This window comes from Haliotis cracherodii, unplaced genomic scaffold (genome assembly GCF_022045235.1).
Source record: "Haliotis cracherodii isolate W230 unplaced genomic scaffold, xgHalCrac1.p SCAF_4, whole genome shotgun sequence".
NCBI lineage: Eukaryota > Metazoa > Mollusca > Gastropoda > Lepetellida > Haliotidae > Haliotis > Haliotis cracherodii.
Window position 1 is genome coordinate 33,616,274 of NW_027266297.1, and position 13,760 is coordinate 33,630,033.

General features: G+C 40.1%; 1 protein-coding gene across 2 annotated transcripts in view; it reads right to left on the reverse strand.

Moving 5' to 3' along the window:
- The window catches only part of LOC139479088 (heparan sulfate glucosamine 3-O-sulfotransferase 1-like), a 275,458-nt gene extending 272,563 nt beyond the window's left edge, over positions 1–2,895 (reverse strand). Inside the window, exon 1 of one of the 2 annotated variants that reach the window (XM_071261845.1) lies at positions 2,820–2,895. The gene's annotated coding sequence lies outside the window, so the exon portion shown is untranslated. Of the gene's footprint in view, positions 1–2,807 lie in introns of both variants that reach the window. The other variant, XM_071261846.1, reaches the window with a different exon arrangement.
- Positions 2,896–13,760: the final 10,865 nt, after the last annotated feature.

Sequence of the window (13,760 nt, forward strand, 5' to 3'; positions counted from 1 at the left end):
GTTGGTTGTTTAACACCGCACTCAGCAATATTCCAGCTATATGATGGCGGTTCGTAAATAATCGAGTCTGGACCAGATAATCCAGTGATTGACATCATGAGCATCGATCCACGCAATTCGGATACTATGACATGCATCAACCAAGTCGGTGAGCCTGACCACCTGATCCCGTTAGTCGCCTTTTACGACAAGCATAGTCGCCTTTTACGGCAAGCATGGGTTGCTGAAGACCTATTCTACCCCGGATCTTCACGGGTTTACTTTTGTAAATAAGGTCTTTTATACATTATTTGTCAGCTTAGAGTACTTACACAAAAAACTGAAATCAGCACAAAAACCAAATGAAATGTTTTGGTGGCAATGATTTCATTTCACAAATTAGCTCCCTTGAACAGGCAAGAAAATTTATAGTTCTAAATAGTAGTGAATCCTTGACCCTTTGTCTTAGATGACGATGATCAAAGATTTTGACAATTTAATCTTATCTCCCATATAATTGTTTCAATATTTTCACCATGTTAACGCCATGATCATATCTGAGGTCTATTATTAGTCAAGACATAACATAACGGATGGTCAGAGAGATGACACTGACAGACATTGGACAAAGCACCATGACATAAACTCACATATACCTTTGGCGCTGGTGAATTAATTAGTGAGGGACGCCAAAGGGATAATACTCTTAGATGTTTACCATTTTGGTAAAACCAGTGAACATGGGTTTGGTGCTGACAAAACTAGAAACATAATTATGGTAAACAAGAACACAAACCAACAAGACAAGACCCTTGAAGATCTGGGGTAGAATAGGTATTCAGCAACCCATGCTTGCCATAAAAGGCGACTTTCCTGGTCATAAGAGGTGAGTAAAGGGATAGGGTTGATTAATGCATGTCATTGTTATCCCAATTGAGTAGATCGATGCTTATGAGGTCAATCACAGGATTACCTGGTCCAGACTCAATTATTTACAGACTGCTGTCATATGGCTGGAATATTGCTGAGTGCAGATTTAAACAACAAACAAATCAAAATAAAAGTTTACAGTTTACATCAATGGGGTGCAACTCGGCACAGGAAACTGTTGCATCTTGGATGACTGGGACATCCGTGTCTCCACTAAAGTACCAGAGCTCCAAATATGCTGTGTATTTGCATAAAATATGCAAAATAAATTACCATAAACAAATAAATTTCGGGTTACTTGAGTACAAATATGCATAAATAATTTTAGGGGACGCTTTAACCCCTCGACATGGTCGCACATGCGAAGGCTAGTCACGGTGACTGAATTAATTAGTGTCAAGTGCTTCAATGAGTACCAAGAACCCCACCCATCTCACATACGAGAGACAGTAGGCTGTCGTGAGTATGTTACGTTTGACTGAATACATTAACTCGACTCAGTGATTAATGAACAAAAGCTACGTCTCATTACAACGGACACATGTTCATCGTGGTTGTGAGCTTATGCAATATCTAACTTTCTTGAGGCAGCACATGAACAGAAACTGAAAAATCAGCATTTTAAGCAGAATTATTTCAAAAATGTCTGCGCATTGGTACATAAATACCCCAAAGTCTGGATCTAAGGGAGTAAATAAATTGAATACCCTCAAAAACTATCAAATACCCAAAGAGAATGATAACACATGAGCAAATATTCAACAGCTCAAAAAAACATTCTGTAGCCCTGAGGTTACATTGATGTGGAATATAGCGTATACATGGTGTAGCACATCGTATCGTCTAGACATAAATCATGGCGTATCGGTGATACACATCATCAGCCTTACAGTGTATTTACATGGGAAAGAGATCAGAGACAATATCATAAGTACCCCCCTTGGTCCTGTAGTTTCACACCTTGGTGCTGACCACGTGAAAAAATCATAATGGTATGCCGTAAATCTGGATATAAAATTTGTGCAACTATCCTTACACATAACCCAATTTCTCACCTCCATGTTTCCTGGTTTCACAAAAAATAAATACAGTATTTCCTTGTGTATAGTGCGGACTCAGTCTCAAGCATAGTGCACACCCATCAAGGAAAAAATGATATTTCGAGTATTAAAGGCAGTAAAACAATGTTGTCTTGCTTCGTGTGGAGTCACGGCAGGAAATGTCAACAGAGAACTTGGCTTAAACATCGGTCTTATGTACATTGTGTGAATAAAGGCAACTGTCCACTGCAGATCTAAATAAATATATAATGTTGATGTTAAAAATATTGAAAATACATTTGAACTTAAATAATTTGTTGCGGACTACCTACTCAGTGATAGAAACTAACAGTTTTAGCCCGCTGGTACTAATAATGATAACACATGGCAAAACTCTTAAAAAGGGCAAATGTCTACTAGTCCTTAGGATACCTTAGCTATTGGACAGTTTGGCAAGGACTACAGGGCTAGTGCCAATTTCTACCACTGCCTACTATAAGCATGACTGGGTAGATGATAGATCATGTAGATGATTTTTTTCGCCGACTTGGGGACAACGGCGGAAATAAAAGATAATTTCCTACCCTGCTATTCCATTCCTTGAAAATGTTAGATGCCATGTTGCCAAATATGTCCTTAATATCATTTGGAACAACCAAATATTAGACAAGACTTCATGAATCAACCTGGTTTGACAATCCATCAAACATTCACAGATCCTGACTAACTTGTAAAATATTCTATTTGTGGGAATTTTCAAAGCCACAGCATCTTTACAAACACACAACGGATCGCAGTCTTTCTGTTATGTCTGTATGGAAACATACTTCACCAACCCACAATAGATATCCTGATTACCTCAATACCAACCACAAATGTAACAGCCTTTTGTATTATTGGTGTTCCAGCTGGCTCTTGAAGCTTCCAGTCCCCTCAATTTTTCGTCAGTCCTAACTTTGAACAAACAAGAAAATGTATGTAAACTACCTGCTTGTAATTCTTTAAACATCATTTTCAGCATTTTACTTTGGTTCGAGACTAAGTCTCTAAAAATAGATATTTAACCTCTAAGCAAAGCTAAAAGTTATTTCCTTGCACTAAGCATAGACAATGGGAAACTCTGATGATAAAAGACAAGCTGACTGTTCGAAAAATATACTATAGTGAATATAAGGTACCTTATGTGCCTGTCCACAGGGACTGACAACCACATGAATTACCAGTCCAATCCAAATTTTACCGGTACAAAAATGGTAATCACCAGTAAACAGGAACACTGATTATCAGGATTATTTGTCAAGAATAATTGTGACATCAACAGTGATAAACTTTTAACGTGCTCCCACAAGGAAACTTAATCAATATCATGAAATCAACAAGAAAATCTACTGTGGGTCAATGGTATCTATCAGTAGTACGTACACCAATCTATTTGATCAGTGTCCAACCGAAACTGCACGATTGCGCGATTCACACTAAAAAAATCAAATCGCCCCTCATAAAAAACTCAAGCGCGATCTGTCGCGCACAGTAATTTCTTGTACAGTCACTTACTTTATCAGCTGTTTATCCCTACCTTTAGATTCAATACTCACTAAATCTTTAATCAATTAACGAAGAAAGACAGTTCACAGCAAACATTGTAAACAACTGTCAAAGACTGATCGATAATAACCAGAAGTTCGAACACGAGTTACGTCCCTTGGGTTAATAACAAGCTCCTCACAGCAATAGCCCGTTCGCAGAGCTCTCTATACCGAGAGTGTAACGAAGGTGTCACGCGCTGGGAAGGAGCTTGGCTGAATAAATTATCGAAAGGATTTGCATTGGAAACGAAATTTACTTTACTTTAGTAGAAAGCGTATAAAAACTTTGATCAAAATTATGTTGTATTTTGTTGTTTAGTAATCAAAAACCTTTGACAAGATGTTAAAAGACAATAAATATTCTATCTTGAATAGTTCTGAAAATATTTTTGAGCATTTTAGTTCATTTTAGTTTTGTTTCTGAAATCACACAATATGAATCGCCGACTGTCATTGCAGACGATCTTTTGAATAGTGAAAATGTCGCGCAAAAACAAAAAAATTACAGACTTTTTTAATCAAAATAGATGTTCTAAAAAAGACAATGATGAAACCACAGTCACTGTAATTATTTCTCAAACTGAAGGGGAAATCACAAAGCATTGTTATTCATTTCAGTTCTTTATTATGATCTGTTTTATGATGATGTTCCAGTACATAATACAAAATAAGACATTTTTGAAGAAAGCAGTTATCCCCCCTACTTTTTCAAAATCCCCCCTATTTTCTACATAATAGGGGGGACAAGTCCCCCCCTTGATTTTCAATTCTGGGTTGGACACTGTTTGATTAGACCATACGACCAAAATATATTACATCCTCAAATGTTTGAAATTCTTTTCAGTTGGTGTCAGAACAAGACAATGTCACACAGGGCCTCGCTCACATATCAGTCATCATATCCTGAAATTACAGCATGTATCACCATGGTTACAGACGGAAATTAGAAGTGAACCTTTCTTCACTGACACCAACTCCAACCTCAAACCACTCTTCCTACTCTCAAAACATGAGATCATTGTGTGAGTGAGTATCAGTCATATGAGGGTTGATTATCTTGTTCTGTTTGAAGCTGATCCAGAAAGGTTCTTGCAGCTATTTGTGACTATGGATGAAACCTGGGTTCACATTTCCAGTCCACACAACAATCTGCAAGTACATGATCACTGCACATTCCTCAAGCTTGTCCATTATCCAAAGGTCACAGACCCCTACATACTTGGCTGGTTTGTCACAGCGGCACAATTTCCTCAACTGACCCAAGTGTTTGTTGACATCAAGTAATGTCCACAACAACAGGTTTCACTAAAATGCAATTCCTTGAGGTTTAGAATTTATCAATCAACTCTGGTGTCACATTATGTCAAATTGATGTGGGAGTAAAGACCCAAACATAATCAGGGGGAGTCATGGATTCGGAGGTCATCACTAGCGATGCAACGAATACACACTGAGGCGAATACGATTCGTATCATGAATATAGGGTAATGAATATGAATATTAATTCACGAATACAATAACAAGTCAGCAGTTGATGTATTATTTGTTTGTTTCAGTGAAACATTAATATAAATTATTTGTCATGGTTTGTTAATTATATAAATTATACATTTATATACTGCACTTGTCCAAGTACTAGTATCTGCTCAAATGCTACAATGACCAGTGACCACATTCCTGTCAAATTGAATATAATAAGAGTGTTGTCTTCGAAGAAATCTATGCATATCATATCTTCTTATGGATGTTTTTAGGTACAGGGTATGTAAATGCACATAATTTCATATTCATATATATTTGATCCTAGTGGCTACGAATAATGAATTCAAATCATGAATGGATACGGCTGGATTCACCGAATACGCGAGTGAATCGTAAAGGCCCTAGTCATTACACGTTTTTACTTCATCTAACTGCTGCCTATCAAGCCCGAGACTGTGTAACATAAGTAGCCTCTGTGAAACTGACACACTGTCTGTGTATAATTATACAAGGCGAAATTTAAATAGATCATGAAATTTTTGAAAACAAATTAGGTTTTGAATTACTTAATAACTTATCCAAGCCAAGTCCTTCATAAGAAATCCAGATGTTCAAACTGTTTGGGTTCTCAGAATCACAAACCTAATCTATGGAAACTTAGCCACTTCAAATACTACAACAATGTTCGACTTCCTGACAGCAAGCCCTATGTAAGCAATACAGGAGAGACTAGTTGGACAATGTAGACAGACCCTCTCCCCTGTCAGTGAAGCCCGAGGTGGGACTGTGCTGACATCTCTGGCAGCAGACAAGTAGTCCGGCACCATGACCGTGGAATATATTTATTTTAAGAAGAAAGAAAATCTAGAAATGCATACAAAAGCATGTCTAGCCAGCTCAAGCTAGCTCTATTCCACAGTCTCTGAATTCAGCATTGGGAATTTTTTTTTATTTTTAAAGTCAAGAAGGATATTGTGTAATATAAGATTTCAGAGACTAAATGTTAGTCTACAGACAAGCAGCTCACACCTTTATCAACATTGCACAGAGTTTTTTAATATCTTGAAATTTAACCCATAATACCATGATTACGACAATTGATACATTGTGGAAATACCATTACCCACACAGTCTGTAAAGACTTTCAAAAATGTAAATGGAGATTATAGTTTTCCTCGTACAAATATACTGCTCAAAAGAAGAAAAAAACGCTTGATTCTTTCATATAGTCGTAAGAGGCGACTTACGGTCAGGTTCGCTGACTTGGTTGATGCATGTCATCGTATCCCAATTGCATGGATCGATGCTCATGATGTCAATAACTGGATTATCTGATCCAGACTTGATTATTTGAAGACCGATGTGATATAGCTGGAATATTGCTGAGTGCAGCGTTAAACAACACACAAACAAAATCATATTACATCAGTTATTCTGTCATTAACTGTAGTGATATGAAGGTATAAGGTGTACTTTAATTGTTTGAATATATTCACATTTTCCTAAGTTTCTCCCTCTGCCTACACTGCCTATAGTCGTAAGTCACATAAACTGACGACAACCAGGTAAGTCAACGCTCTCTCAACTGGACCACCGTTGGTTGGTTTGTTGTTTTACGCCGCACTCAGCAATATTCCAGCTATATGATGGCGGTCTGTAAATAATCGAGTCTGGACCAGACAATCCAGTGATTAATATCATGAGCAGGGATCCATACAATTGGGATCGATGACATGCATCAACCAAGTCAGCGAGCCTGACCAACCGATGCCATTAGTCGCCTTTTACGGCAAGCATGGGTTGCTGAAGACCTATTCTACCCCGGATCTTCACGGGTCCCACTGGAACACGGAGGCAGTTGTAAACAATAGAGCCTGGACCAGGTAGTCTGGGGACTGAAACATGACGAGTGAACAATACTATCGGGGCATCATGACACACAGTATATCCCAAGAGCCATATCCACTTCACCTTCTGTGAGTGCTCACTACAAGCAAGGTGTATGGGGTAGGGCTGGGACGATACACCAACTGTGCGATCCGATACGTATCATGATACCTTACTCATGATCCGATATGTATAACGACACTTCTTTGTGTTCTTATCTTTGGTGCTTAGCCATCTTTTTCATAGACAGGATGGCCAAATACCTGACACACTTACAATTTACATTTCGCAGTGTCAAGTATGGCGCAATGGATGAAAATATTTACGTTTTCATCACTCATTTTCACTTGTAATTAGTGTTTGGTTTAGTTATTAAAGAATACATTTAAGGTAACAATCAATACTTTTTACTTAGTGCGCAACTGTGATCGATACTTGTATCGAGATGTAAAAATTCGCGATCCACAGATTCATTGGTGTATCGTCCCACTATTAATATGGCGGGTCCGGGACTTACTCTTTACTCCAGTCCCAAGACGCTATCTGTTGAACACCAACCTTACAATTTGTACCCTTAAAACTTTCCGTGCTTTTAAAACAGATTTGGTTGGTTGGTTTGTTGTTTAACGCCGCACTCAGCGATATTCCAGCCATATGACGGCAGTCTGTAAATAATTGAGTCTGGACCAGACAATCCAGTGATTGACATCATGAGCATCGATCTACGCAATTGGGATTGATGACATTCATCAAGCAAGTCACCGAGCCTAACCACCGGACCACCTGACCAACAAGGATAGGTTGCTGAAGACCTATTCTACCCCGGATCTTCACGGATCTATTGCAACAGAAGAAAGAACAGAGAGTGTTAATGTCATTATACTCTCTGACTCAAAACAGTTGGTTCTCAGGTCAATAAGGTGACAAATGACAAGAAGGCTGTGTACTCAAAGCAGGATAACTTACATATAAATCTATGCAGGAAGTATGTCTCATGTGTCATGAGGTAACAACAACAAATATAACAAGAGTTTGCCACTAACGTGGCTATATCCCCCGCCCCTGTTGCAGAATTTATGACATAATTAAATCTAAACAAACCCTAACCTTTTTTAACCGAGGTGGAACTTGTCATGGAAATTGTAAAAAAAAAGAAGAGTTTGGAACCTAATTCCAACTTGTTGCCATGGAAACGTAAATAAAAAATTCTAAAATTTCTAAATAGCAAAAGGCACCAGTTCAGCATGTACCTGACAGACCTGCTAAGCTTGATGAAAAAATATTGAACGGTTTATGAGTTATGCTCCAGAAACGAACTCTACCCTCACAGAACCTAAGTCCATCTTGTTGCCATGGAAACGTAAAAAATAAAAATGTCTAAAATTTCTAAATAGCAAAAGGCACCAGTTCAGCATGTACCTGACAGACCTGCAACGTTTGATGAAAAAATATTGAACGGTTTATGAGTTATGCTCCGGAAACGAACTCTACCCTCACAGAGCAAAAGGCACCAGTTCAGCACCAGTTCAGCATGTACCCGACAGACCTGCAAAGCTTGATGAAAAAATATTGAACGGTTTATGAGTTATGCTCCGGCAACGAAACGAAACGTGACGGACGGACGGATGGAGCCCGTTTCTATATCCCCCGCCAACTTTGTTGGGTGGGGGATAATAAAACTTGTGACTATGTTATTATTAGTTTGTTTGTTTGTTTGTTTGTTTGTTTAACGCCGCTCTCAGCAATAGTCCAGCTATATGACATCAGTCTGTAAATATTCGAGTCTGGACCAGAAAATCCAGTGATTAACATCATGAGCATCGATCCACGCAATTAGGACACTATGACATGCATCAAGTAAGTCAGCAAGCCTGACCACTCGATCACGTTAGTCGCCTCTTATGACAAGCATAGTCGCCTTTTGCAGCAATCATGGCTTGCTGAAAGTGAAAGCCTATTATAACCCAGGTCTTCACGGGTCGATTCTAGATTAGAACTAGTCCCAGCAACCTATGCTGGACATAAAAGGCAACTAAATGGATCGTATTGTTGGAATCGATGACTTGGTTGAAAGCATGTCATCGTACCCCCGACAACATCACAATATCTATTTAACACAGGATTGTCTGGTTGAGACTTGGTTATTTACAGACCACTGTCATATCGCTGGAAAACTGCTGAGTACGGCAATAAACAACAAACCAACAATATGTCCTGCATAATTTGGCATGCTGTTCACAAACTACTGATGAAAGCTCAGTAAACATGACATACTGAGTCTCAGCTCGTCAAAAGGAATAACATAATTGCACATAATTGTGCAGTGGCAGACATTGTGCTCCTCACTTGACGGGCATGTGCACTTCCTGTTGCAGATACAGAAAATACTTTGATTTTGGAGATAAGGTTGCCACATTGTCAGCTGAAACATATGTTTGTAGTCATCTACTGCCTATTGTTCTGAAGTCTTACTTATATTAAAGAAGGAGATACAATCTTAACACATGGAAAACATGCTACACCTTAATACTTATAAGTGGCACTTGCGGCAAAACACCTGTACATGACTCGACGCCATATGTCATCATGTTATGTGAAATGACGTTTCAGGCCTACTCCTTGCCCCTCCAACAAACATTACTCAATATCATGAAATAAACAAGAGAATCTACTTCTGGATATAAGATATGCATCAGATGTGACCAACACACCAATCTATTTCACCAGATATCTTCACGGCTTGATTCCAGATTAGAGTGAGTGAGTGAGTTGGGTTTAACACCACTTTTAACATTATTCCAGTTATATCACGGTGTGTCAGCTTAATGTGGGAGGAAAGCCCCAAGTGATGCAGGTCTCTGTTTACCACTACCCACGAGCATGGGTATGGTGTGGATAAACCTATGAAAACAAGTATTTGTCACAGAGTGACGAAATATCCCCCGCCTGTACACCATAGTACCAAATATGAAGACAATCCAGCGATTAGTTCTTGAGATATTGTGGCAACACCGTTTTCCAACTCCAAAAACAGATTTGCCTGCTGTGACCTTGAAAATGGGATCAAGGTGACCAAAACCGACTGGTGTCTGCGGAGTCTGTATATACACCATAGTTCCAAATATGAAGACATTCCAGAGATTAGTTCTTGAGATATCGCGGCAACACCGTTTTCAAACTCCAAAAGCAGATATGCCTGCTGTGACCTTGAAAATGGGGTCAAGGTCACCAAAACCGACTGGTGTCTGCGGAGTCTGTATATACACCATAGTTCCAAATATGAAGACAATCCAGAGATTAGTTCTTGAGATATTGCGGCAACACCGTTTTCAAACTCCAAAAGCAGATATGCCTGCTGTGACCTTGAAAATGGGGTCAAGGTCACCAAAACCGACTGGTGTCTGCGGAGTCTGTATATACACCATAGTTCCAAATATGAAGACATTCCAGAGATTAGTTCTTGAGATATTGCGGCAACACCGTTTTCCAACTCCAAAAGCAGATATGCCTGCTGTGACCTTGAAAATGGGGTCAAGGTCACCAAAACTGACTGGTGTCTGCGGAGTCTGTATATACACCATAGTTCCAAATATGAAGACAATCCAGAGATTAGTTCTTGAGATATTGCGGCAACACCGTTTTCCAACTCCAAAAGCAGATATGCCTGCTGTGACCTTGAAAATGGGGTCAAGGTCACCAAAACCGACTGGTGTCTGCAGAGTCTGTATATACACCATAGTTCCAAATATGAAGACATTCCAGAGATTAGTTCTTGAGATATTGCGGCAACACCGTTTTCAAACTCCAAAAGCAGATATGCCTGCTGTGACCTTGAAAATGGGGTCAAGGTCACCAAAACTGACAGGTGTATGCGGTGTCTGTATATACACTATAGTTCCAAATATAAAGACAATCCAGCGATTAGTTCTTGAGATATCGCGGCAACACTGTTTTCTAACTCCAAAAGCAGATTTGCCTGCTGTGACCTTGAAAATGGGATCAAGGTGACCAAAACCGACTGGTGTCTGCGGAGTCTGTATATACACCATAGTTCCAAATATGAAGACATTCCAGAGATTAGTTCTTGAGATATCGCGGCAACACCGTTTTCAAACTCCAAAAGCAGATATGCCTGCTGTGACCTTGAAAATGGGGTCAAGGTCACCAAAACCGACTGGTGTCTGCGGAGTCTGTATATACACCATAGTTCCAAATATGAAGACAATCCAGAGATTAGTTCTTGAGATATTGCGGCAACACCGTTTTCCAACTCCAAAAGCAGATATGCCTGCTGTGACCTTGAAAATGGGGTCAAGGTCACCAAAACCGACTGGTGTCTGCGGAGTCTGTATATACACCATAGTTCCAAATATGAAGACATTCCAGAGATTAGTTCTTGAGATATTGCGGCAACACCGTTTTCAAACTCCAAAAGCAGATATGCCTGCTGTGACCTTGAAAATGGGGTCAAGGTCACCAAAACTGACTGGTGTCTGCGGAGTCTGTATATACACCATAGTTCCAAATATGAAGACAATCCAGAGATTAGTTCTTGAGATATTGCGGCAACACCGTTTTCCAACTCCAAAAGCAGATATGCCTGCTGTGACCTTGAAAATGGGGTCAAGGTCACCAAAACCGACTGGTGTCTGCAGAGTCTGTATATACACCATAGTTCCAAATATGAAGACATTCCAGAGATTAGTTCTTGAGATATTGCGGCAACACCGTTTTCCAACTCCAAAAGCAGATATGCCTGCTGTGACCTTGAAAATGGGGTCAAGGTCACCAAAACCGACTGGTGTCTGCGGAGTCTGTATATACACCATAGTTCCAAATATGAAGACAATCCAGAGATTAGTTCTTGAGATATTGCGGCAACACCGTTTTCCAACTCCAAAAGCAGATATGCCTGCTGTGACCTTGAAAATGGGGTCAAGGTCACCAATATTGCGGCAACACCGTTTTCCAACTCCAAAAGCAGATATGCCTGCTGTGACCTTGAAAATGGGGTCAAGGTCACCAAAACCAACTGGTGTCTGCGGAGTCTGTTACCTTGAAAATTAAGTTAATGTTACCTTGAAAATTAATTTAAGGTCACGAAAACCGACTGGTGTCTGCAGAGTCTGTATATACACCATAGTACCAAATATGAAGACTATCCAGAGATTAGTTCTTGAGATATCGCGGCAACACTGTTTTCCAACTCCAAAAGCAGATTTGCCTGCTGTGACCTTGAAAATGGGGTCAAGGTCACCAAAACCGACTGGTGTCTGCGGAGTCTGTATATACACCATAGTTACAAATATGAAGACAATCCAGAGATTAGTTCTTGAGATATTGCGGCAACACCGTTTTCCAACTCCAAAAGCAGATATGCCTGCTGTGACCTTGAAAATGGGGTCAAGGTCACCAAAACCGACTAGTGTATGCGGAGTCTGTATATACACCATAGTTCCAAATATGAAGACATTCCAGAGATTAGTTCTTGAGATATTGCGGCAACACTGTTTTCCAACTCCAAAAGCAGATATGCCTGCTGTGACCTTGAAAATGGGGTCAAGGTCACTAAAACCAACTGGTGTCTGCGGAGCCTGTATATACACCATAGTTCCAAATATGAAGACAATCCAGAGATTAGTTCTTGAGATATTGCGGCAACACCGTTTTCCAACTCCAAAAGCAGATATGCCTGCTGTGACCTTGAAAATGGGGTCAAGGTCACCAAAACCGACTGGTGTCTGCGGAGTCTGTATATACACCATAGTTCCAAATATGAAGACAATCCAGAGATTAGTTCTTGAGATATTGCGGCAACACCGTTTTCCAACTCCAAAAGCAGATATGCCTGCTGTGACCTTGAAAATGGGGTCAAGGTCACCAATATTGCGGCAACACCGTTTTCCAACTCCAAAAGCAGATATGCCTGCTGTGACCTTGAAAATGGGGTCAAGGTCACCAAAACCAACTGGTGTCTGCGGAGTCTGTTACCTTGAAAGTTAAGTTAATGTTACCTTGAAAATTAATTTAAGGTCACGAAAACCGACTGGTGTCTGCAGAGTCTGTATATACACCATAGTACCAAATATGAAGACTATCCAGAGATTAGTTCTTGAGATATCGCGGCAACACTGTTTTCCAACTCCAAAAGCAGATTTGCCTGCTGTGACCTTGAAAATGGGGTCAAGGTCACCAAAACCGACTGGTGTCTGCGGAGTCTGTATATACACCATAGTTACAAATATGAAGACAATCCAGAGATTAGTTCTTGAGATATTGCGGCAACACCGTTTTCCAACTCCAAAAGCAGATATGCCTGCTGTGACCTTGAAAATGGGGTCAAGGTCACCAAAACCGACTGGTGTCTGCGGAGTCTGTATATACACCATAGTTCCAAATATGAAGACAATCCAGAGATTAGTTCTTGAGATATTGCGGCAACACCGTTTTCAAACTCCAAAAGCAGATATGCCTGCTGTGACCTTGAAAATGGGGTCAAGGTCACCAAAACCGACTGGTGTCTGCGGAGTCTGTATATACACCATAGTTCCAAATATGAAGACATTCCAGAGATTAGTTCTTGAGATATTGCGGCAACACCGTTTTCCAACTCCAAAAGCAGATATGCCTGCTGTGACCTTGAAAATGGGATCAAGGTCACCAAAACCGACTGGTGTCTGCGGAGTCTGTATATACACCATAGTTCCAAATATGAAGACAATCCAGTGTTTAGTTCTTGAGATATCGCGGCAACAAACAGGTGGGACTTACGGACGGACGTACGGACGGTCGTGAATACTATATCCCCCGCTTCGCGCTTTCGCGCGGCGGGGGATAATAATCGCGAGCACTCGGA